Genomic DNA, 9,683 nt, shown 5'->3' with positions numbered 1-9,683 from the left:
AGAGTAGGGAAATCTTAGTCCTAGTCTATCAACTTTGCTAAACTAAACTTTGCCGTTTTTCCCTCCTTATTATCTTGACCTCTCCACTGCCCTCTGGTGGTGGCTAATTTTTTCTCAAGTGATAGAGAATTGGAGAGAAAAGAGTTCAGGGCTAGAAAGAGATTTATGAATCACCCACAAATATCCATAACATTGTAGGATTACCAACAGAAAGAAGATTAGATGGCGTGTAAGGACTTACCAGAGCAGAGAGAATCTGTCATCCATCCATGTCTTCATTAGTAAGTAAATACATATTAACTTAGTAATTGACATGATTTTGTGAGTGGATACATGTGCAAGGCACTGTTTTAGGCTGAGAGAAAAAAAGCTGACTCTAGTAACAGCCTTGCCTTCAGGAATTTAAGAACTTAGTAAGTGCAGATGTAAGACGTGTACATCAGCAGGTATATTAAGACATAGAAAATAGTTAAGAACCATTAAGTAAAATTCAGACAAAGGAGGAATAAGAGGAAGAAAGTTTTGTTTTCGAACTGGGGTTATCAGTGAATACTTTACAGGAAAGATGGCTTTTAAAGTTAAGCCATTTAAGATGGATAGGATTTGACAGTGTGGAAATGGTTGGGGAAACGACGTGTTAAGCAGATGAGACGTGAGCAAAACAGGCTAAGAGGAGGTGGGTGACATAAAGCTAGCACATGGCCTTACACAGTGTAGACCACACTGCAAATTCATGAAACTAAACACTGACTGGATTCTCAGCACTGCCCAACAACCCTCTGTCCTGAATGGAAGCTGGAGGGGCAGGTAGTGGAAGGAGTCTTTGAGAGAGACAAGCAGAGGTGACAGAGGGTTGAGAGCTCAGAGGTGAGGTCTGGACTAGAAAGCTACATTTGTGACCATCCATGTGGAGGGGACGTGAAGCCATGAGCACTGCAGGAGATGGCCTAGGGTGAAATAAGAACAGAGCAAGAAGATGAGGGGCCAGGACTGAGCTTTGTTTCCTGCTCTTCACCGCACTTTCCCCTCAAATTCCTCACCCCACCAGCTCCCTGGCACACCCTCGGCAGATGACTTTGCCTCCTACTTTACCAAGGACACAAAACCATTAGTTGAGAACCCCGCAAACTTCTGACCACAAAACCAGCAGGCTTACCTGCACCCTTCTTACTTTTCCTCTTCTGTTAAAATGGAAGAGGTACCCCTCCCGTCTAAGGCCAGAGCCCTCCCGTGCCGTGTTGCCAATCCCTCCTCCTCAGCAACCTCACTCCATCAACCTCTTCTAGATCTTCCAGTGCTCTCACGATGTACCCGTTCCACAAGGGTTCTCTAATCGCTGCCATCTTTTAAAAACCCTCCTGCCAGAGAGTGGTACCGTCTCCCTCCTCCTTCAGAGTTAAACTGCTTGAAAGCATGGTCTCCGCTGGCTCTCCATCTCCTCTGCTCTCTGTACTCAGTTTCTGCTCCCACTACTCCACTGAACCTGCTCCCTGTGGACACCAAAGGCCTCCATATTGCAAAATCCAATAAACCCTTACAAGTCCTAACTTTTTTTTTTTTTTTTTTTTTTTTTTGCGGTACGCGGGCCTCTCACTGTTGTGGCCTCTCCTGTTGTGGAGCACAGGCTCTGGACGTGCAGGCTCAGGGGCCATGGCTCACGGGCCCAGCTGCTCCGCGGCATTGGGATCTTCCCGGACCGGGGCACAAACTCGTGTCCCCTGCATCGGCAGGCGGACTCTCAACCACTGCGCCACCAGGGGAGCCCACAAGTCCTAACTTTAATTGACCTTTGGCCATATTTGACACCAGTGACCCCCTCCCTCCTCCTGAGAATACTCTTCCCTTGAATGTTGCAAGTTCTGCCCTAAACTCTACCTCTCTTCACACTCTCCTTGGGTGAGCTCACGTGCCCCCACGGCTTCCTAACCCTCTGTATGCTCACATCTCACAAATCTGTAACTTGGGTCCCAACATCACTCCTGAGCTCCTGACCACACACCAGTTCACCAAACTCAGTTACAACTAAAAGGGCAGCTGCTCCTCTCCCCTCCCCCAACTGGCAGCCCTCCTGTTCTCAGTGGCAAGCACTCTAGTCTCTATTCCTCACTCTCCCCATCCTACCTTTTGCCCCACACTCAACCCTAATCTATTCTTCACTCTGTAGTCAGAGGATGTTTCCGAAATTTCAACCTGATCAACTAATTCTCTTGCTTAGAATGCTACTCTGCCTTTTCCTTGCTTCGGGACGTAGTCTAAACTGCTTTGCATCAGTGTCCCGATTCGGCTCTCGTCATTATCACCGTGGTATTTTACACTTCGGCAGTTGTGAACAACTTTCAGCTCCCCGTACTGACATGGTCTCTGATGGTTTAGGACCTTTGCCCATGTTGTTCTTTTGTGCCTTGAACTCTCTTCCCCAGCTTCCTCATCTTGCCGAGGCTTATCCTATATGAAGTCTGAACTTAGAAATCACTTCTCTTCAAAGGCCTTCCCTGACCGCCTACGACTGGGCTATGTATCCCTCCCATAGGCTTTCCAATTTACCTTGTACTTACCCCTATGATAACATTTGTCACATTGTGCCACAAATGCGTCTTTATTTGTCTGTATCTTTCCTCAGACTACAAGTGTACTGAAGGCAGGGAATGCCTTGTTCAGCAGTTCACCCCCTTTATCTAACACAGTGAATGGCACATAGTAGGAAATCAATACATATTTGCTGAATTAATGAATGAACTTGGACTTTATGTCTAAAATATTTTATCCAAGGTAGGAGGCAGCGTAGTAAAGTGGCAGGTGCATACAATTTTGAATCAGAAACCTGAATTGAATCCCAGCTCTCTGCCTCTTAACCAGCTGTATGACCATGAACAATCTATTTAACTTCTCTGAATTGAGAGCCTACCCAATGCCAGACACTGTACTGAGTGCTTGCAAGGTAAAGAAAAAGAAAGACATGGTAACTGCCATCAAGGAAGCTGAGTCCACAACAACGTGTAGGAGGTGGGAGGAAAGAGCATCCCAGGTAGAGGGAGTAACGTGTGAGAACTTCAGGCGAGCAACTGATCATGTGCCTTCCCAGGGGAAGTGGATATAGTTCAGTAAAGCCAGAAGAGAAGGTGCAGAACAGAGAGTTGGGATGAAGCAATGAGGCTGGAGAGATACAAGGAGCCACGTCATGAAGGGTCCTTTACAATGTGTCACAGGGTAGTTTGAGATTCATCCTCAAAGCCATGGAGTTAAAACCCCAAAGAGTTTTAAGCAGGAGAGTCACAATATTAGCTATCAGAGAAAGAGCTACGTCTAGTGGCGAGGTGGAGAATGGGCTGAAAGCCAGTGAAGTCAGAGGCAGGTTAGGAGACTGTTGAGTAGTCCAGTCAAGGGGCCTCAGCTTTGGCAAGGACTCTGAGGATGGAGAACAGTAGTAGGAGACTGATTCAAGAGATATGTGACAGAACAGAAAGAACCTGATGACTGACTGCATGAGAGGGGTGTGACACAAGGAAGAGTACAGAAGGCACCCGAGTTTCTGGCACAGGCAACTGGTATACAGAGGTGCCACTTACTGAGATGGGGACTGTGGAAGATGGAAAGGCTTTTGAAGAGAGGACTGATATGATCAGAGTGATCCTGCAATGAGAGAGTTCTGTTGGCAGGAAGCAGGGTGGGAAAAGGGACATGTCTGGAGTCGGGAAAATGAGTTAAGATGTTACTGCAGTAGTCTAGGGGGAGCTGAGAGGGACTGAACTAAGGTGAGCAGTGGGAATGGAAGGGAAGGTAGAGTAACAATAGACAGGGTCGGCAGGTACAGTGGAGAGTCCTAGAGGATAGGATTACATAGCTGCATTAGGAGGGCTGACCTGAAGGTCTCTGAAAGCCAAGCAGAACTGAGACTTGATGCAATGGGAAAAAATAAAACTTTACACTATTCCTGAACAAAGTAGCATGTGAGGAATACTAGTCTAGCGATATTATGCAAGGAGTACTCTAGAACTAGAATGAGAAAAGGATGGAACCAGAACTAGAGTGAGGAGAGAGTGGAGGCTGCAAGGGGAATTGGTTATCATTCCAATATAGCACTGAGAAAGCGGCTATTACCAAAGAAGCACCTGAGATACAATACTTGTGACTCATTTTGTGTGAGATGTAAAAAAGAGGAAACAACTGACATGTAACCATAGTACATGTAACATTCTCATAAATTACTTGTTTACATATCTACCTTCATCAGACTATGGTCCTCTTGAAATCAGAAACTGTGTCTTATTTATATCTTTAATATCTAGTCCATATTATGGCATAGATCAAGACTCAGTAAATATTCTGAAGTGACCAACTCAATGAATAAATAAGTTGGAAGGGCAGATTATGTATGAAACCAAGGTAGTTTGGGGATGGTTTTGAATTTGGCTGTGAGTTGAGTTTAAGATGACATCTAAAATGTCCACTTGTAAATGTTTTATAGATGGTTACAAAAAGAGTAAGTGCTCAGAAGCTCAGTAGAGAGAGGAAACCCAAGAGGTACGCCAGGCGGTCAACAGTATTACTCATCCCCACAGCCCCCTTCCGCCATCTGCATCTGAACAAACAATGCTGCAGCCTCAGTGGCTTCCTGTTACGGTGCAGTGTGGTCAGGATGGAGGCTCTGCTCTGAGTAGCCGTGCAGACCCGGGTTCCTTCCATGTGAACACCACCATCGTCAATGCATGGTCCCCAGGGTCATTGCAGGAGACAGTGTAGAGGGTTATCCTGCAAGTTTTACGGAGAGGCTGGAAAGTGGTTTGTATCATTCCATCCTCCTGTTTTTGTTCTCTCAGGCAGGCTTCACAGAGTGCTGTTCTCGACTATCCATTTGCCTTTTCAATCCATTCTCTGCCCTCCTCTACTGTGCTCTGTGTCCTGGGAGGCTGGCCCCTAGGAAGGCTAAGCATTCTGGCACTCTGGCTTCCACCTGGGTTCACAGAATGAGAGGAACCAGCAGGAGAGTGTAAACAGAAAGAGAGAGAGGGGCTTCCCTGGTGGCGCAGTGGTTGAGAATCTGCCTGCTAATGCAGGGGACACGGGTTCGAGCCCTGGTCTGAGAGGATCCCACATATTGTGGAGCAAGTAGGCCCGTGAGCCACAACTACTGAGCCTGCGCGTCTGGAGCCTGTGCTCCGCAACGAGAGAGGCCGTGATAGTGAGAGGCCCCTGCACCACGATGAAGAGTGGCCCCCGCTTGCTGCAACTAGAGAAAGCCCTCACACAGAAACGAAGACCCAACACAGCAAAAATAAATTAATTAATTTAAAAAAAAAAAGAAAGAGAGAGAGGTTGAGGTATCTATCACATCATTACCCCCACCCTTTGTCAAGAACTCCTGACAGTGGCTGCATTTTTCTATGGCCACAGCTTCTGTTGGGCAGTCCCTGTTCTATGGCTCCAGCTCTTGCTGGCCTCCAAAACTCTATTCCTTCAATTCTGGGGGTCTTAGCAGCTTCCTGCACCTAACAGTTCCTGGCCGCTTCTTGTGGGGTCCCTTAACCTTGCCCATTCTTCTGTAAATCATCCGTTCTTAATCTCCCCTCAGTCAAATCCTTTGAGTGTGCCATTTGTATCCTACTGAAACCCTGACACATTGTTGACCAGCTCACATTCGTTCCATTTCAGATACCAATGTGCTCTTTTGTGGATGATTTAATTAATTTGTTCTATCAAAAAGAGTACAAGTGGACACTGTAGTCAAAATTCCATTTTAGAACCTCATCTTGAAAGCTTTAAGTCCACATACTCTATAGGAAGAGAGAATCCCTTCTTTTCATTAGACTCCAGAAATGGTTATGCAGATAACTCTTGTCTTCCTCCATAGCTACAGACACTCCATAAAGTGATGAGTCACTCTATTCTCTTTCTCAGTAGTTTTATTCTTCCTTTTCCTGTTGGAGACCATTTCCACTTATGCACCCAAGGAAACATCATAGATGTATTTTTAGTAATACTAGATACCATTTTCTGAAAGCTAAGACACATGCTAGGTGCCCCATTATTTAATTGTTTAACAACTGTCAAAATAGATATTAACATCTTTATTTCATAAAGTAAGGAAACTAACACTTGGAGAAGCTAAATAATTTGTCCAAGGTCACACAATTAGTACATGAGTCAGGATATGAATCAAATACTCTTTTTTTTTTTTTAGTTTTTTAAAATATATAACCCATTCGTTTTATTTATTTATTTTATTTTATTGATTTTTTAAAATTTTTGGCTGCACTGGGTCTTAGTTGCAGCATGCGGGCTTCTCTCTAGTTGTGGCGTGCAGGTTTTCTTCTCTAGTTGTGGTGTGCGGGCTCCAGGGCACGTGGGCTCAGCAGTTGTGGCGCACGGGATTAGTTGCCCCGCAGCATGTGGGATCCCAGTTCCCCGACCAGGGATCGAACACATGTCCCCTGAATTGGAAGGTGGATTCTCCAGCACTGGACCACAGGGGAAGTCCCCAAATACTCTACTTTTAAAGCTCATGCCCTTAACCTCTATGCTATCTTGCTAGGACCTAAATACCCATAAACCAGGTGATGTGCTTAGAAATAAGTGGTGGGTAATTGTAAAACAGCAGTAGTGTGAAGGAGAGAGAGAGTGGGTATATAAATGAGGAGCTGACAGAGAGATTTGCTTGGCATCGTGCAAGGACCAGGGTTAACAGAGCTAGAGTAGTGGCAAGAATCGCTTTAGATAATCAGCATAGGTCACGAGAGATGGGAAAGAGGAAAAACTGATTTCATATACACATTTAGAAAAAATAGATAAGAGGTCTAGAGTTTTGTTCCCACCAGCAGTGTGTCTTACTAATACTGATATTTCCAGCAAGCATGATGAATCTTCCACACAGTGTGCAGCAAAAAATATTCACTAAGTTAGATAGTGAAACTTCATACTGTTTTCTGTATGAAGTATTATAAAGATGTTTACGTTATGTTTATTACTTATACAGCTCTGTAAACTGTGATAAAAACTGTAACATACAATAAGATGTTAAGATACAATAAGATGTAAGATACAATAGTTACATAACATACTATAACATATACTAAAATAATAATATTTACTGAATGTTTATTATATGCTAGGCAATATACTATGCCCTTTACACAGGTTAGATCATTTCATTTCCACAATAATCCTATGAAATAGATACTATCATTGTCATCCTCAGTTACAGACAAGGAAACTGACGCACAGAGCTGTTAAGTCACACAGCTAATTGTTGGCAATGTCAGTATTTTTATCTAAGCATCCTGGCTCGGGAGCCCTTCCAAAGTATGTGAAGAAACTATATACCTATTGCAGCTTAAATGTATCCCATATCAAGTTCACAAGATGATGCTCAACAGTGCCTGGCTAAGGCTAATTATTCTGAATCTCTTCAGCACAAATTAGTTAGGGTAGTTCAGCGTGCCACAAATAGCTGAAAATAGGTTTTGAAAAAGGCATTTATGTATTTTCCTTTATACTTTCTTAGCTTTCTTGGAAATGAACTGCATACTGTCTTGCACATAGCACAAAATAGGCACTTAATAAATATCTACTTAATTTAACGAAACTGGTAACTTTTCAGTAAGAAAAAGTATAAGAAGATATTAAAAGCAAAAAAAAATGGTGGTAGTAAAATATGCAAATAGTAGATATGAACATAAATCATCACTATTGCCTCCTACATACAAATTTTGCTACCTTTCGGAAGATGTTTCAATGAATATTTTCAAACTACTGTTTAAAATGGTCACTAAGTCTTTAAGTTTTTAACTGCAGTAGAGAGCACATTTACCTGGAATGCTTTCTTTGAAAGCATCAGAATGATTTCCAAATATACCGGGGCCTTTTAATGAGAGGAAAAAGAGTTATATTCATTAACATTCTTTTCTTATGTAGGTGAATCTTGGGCCTGGACATTAAAACAAAAGCTCTGAGTAGATACTTTATGATGACAATTGTATGAAGGTGATTGAAAGACCTTGTTTTTTCAGGTTCTACTTTCCTGAGGGTAATAACAATCCAAATTGACAAGGACTAGAATATCTTCTGTACCCATCTAGACAGGGAAAATCAGATTTTAACATCGCACAATCTCACAGGGCTATTCAGTTAGAATTCAGAAGGCCATTCATTCTAGGGTTAGTAGTTTCCCAGTCTCCCAGATCAGACATCCTGACACAGGCTGACATGACACCCAGAGGTGACTGGAAAAGGCTGCGGCATCAGGCATATGCTTCGCACTTCCTCACTTCATGAAACTCTCTCCCACTTCCAGATGAGCCCTTCCCCCAAGCATCTAATTTATGCATCTTTTCAACTAATATTTATTGAGTATTTACCATATGTTGGGGCTGCTTTTGATGTTGGAGACACAGTGATGAATGAGATGATACCATGTCCTCCTGCAGCTAATACATACATATTGAAGAAGACAGATCACACATATATTACAAATACATAAGCTAGATCATTGTTGGATATAGATTCATAATTTGAAGAAATTACACAGGATAATGGGACAAAGTGGGAAAGAAAAACTCACCTGTTTGCTCGGAGCTGGCCTGGCACTCACAGCTAGACCATGGTGTTCTCTGGTCAAACATAATTTTACGGCACATCAACATCAGAGAAAGTCACTCTGTGACTGTGATGGAGGCCAAAAAAAAACTACTACTCTGTAATCGTGCCTGAGCAGGGACAAAACCAAAACACTGTGCAACCCCTAAAATCACCAACAGCCCCCCTCCCAGCTGACATGAGCGAATGCTGCTTCATTTACTGCAGCATTAGCCCCACTCTGCTCCTCCTGCTTCCAAGATAAAGTTCATTAAGATACCCAGTCATACAATTACTCCCATTTCCTGACAGCCCCCAATCCAGAGCAAACCCCACTTCCTTCCCAAACCCTTAACAAGCCCCACGGTAAGACTTTCTTACTGAGATGTCCCATGTTTCGTCAAGGTGTGCAGTCTTGCTTCCTGCTGGAAGCATCAATCAACAAGCCCCACTTTGCTGGATTGCAGTGTGTTCCTGGTGATCTTTGATTAACGGGCATCAACAATAAGGAGGGGGAAATTCTTTAATTAGGGTGGTTGGGGAAGGATCTGATGAAGGGGTGTCAGTATGCTGAGGGCTGATAGGTAAGGGGATGGCGTTTGAATATCGGGTAAAAAACACTCCCATCAGAGGGAAAAGCAAGTAGCACATACATATATGTATACGTATACATATACATATACATGTTTTTTGGTTTTTGTTTTGCTGTGCCGCATGGCTTGCAGGATCTCAGTTCCCCAACAAGAGATTGGACCTGGCCCACAGCAGTGAAAGCCTGGAATCCTAACCACTAGGCCACCAGGGAACTCCCATAAACTGCTTATATTTTTATCCAACATTTAAAAATTTCACATAATCATCTCCTTTGGACACTGATTTTGGGGTAAGGGAAGGGAGCTGATCCTATTCTGTTTCTACTTTTAATCCAAGGAAAGCTTTTACAGAAAAACAAAACTGAAGTAACATGTAAGAGGTAAGGAGGTGGAAGGTGGAAGAGCCTTGTGCTGAGACAGGGTCACTATGCTTGATGCTGAGGAAGGCTGAGCCCTAGGTTCATCCTCCTCCAGTTCCCATCCACAATCCTCTTCTCTGTTGGCTGTAACTCAATCCTTCCT

Source organism: Lipotes vexillifer, unplaced genomic scaffold (assembly GCF_000442215.2).
Source record: "Lipotes vexillifer unplaced genomic scaffold, Lipotes_vexillifer_v1.1 scaffold168, whole genome shotgun sequence".
NCBI classification, from domain to species: Eukaryota; Metazoa; Chordata; class Mammalia; order Artiodactyla; family Lipotidae; genus Lipotes; species Lipotes vexillifer.
Note: the sequence above shows the minus strand (reverse complement) of the source record.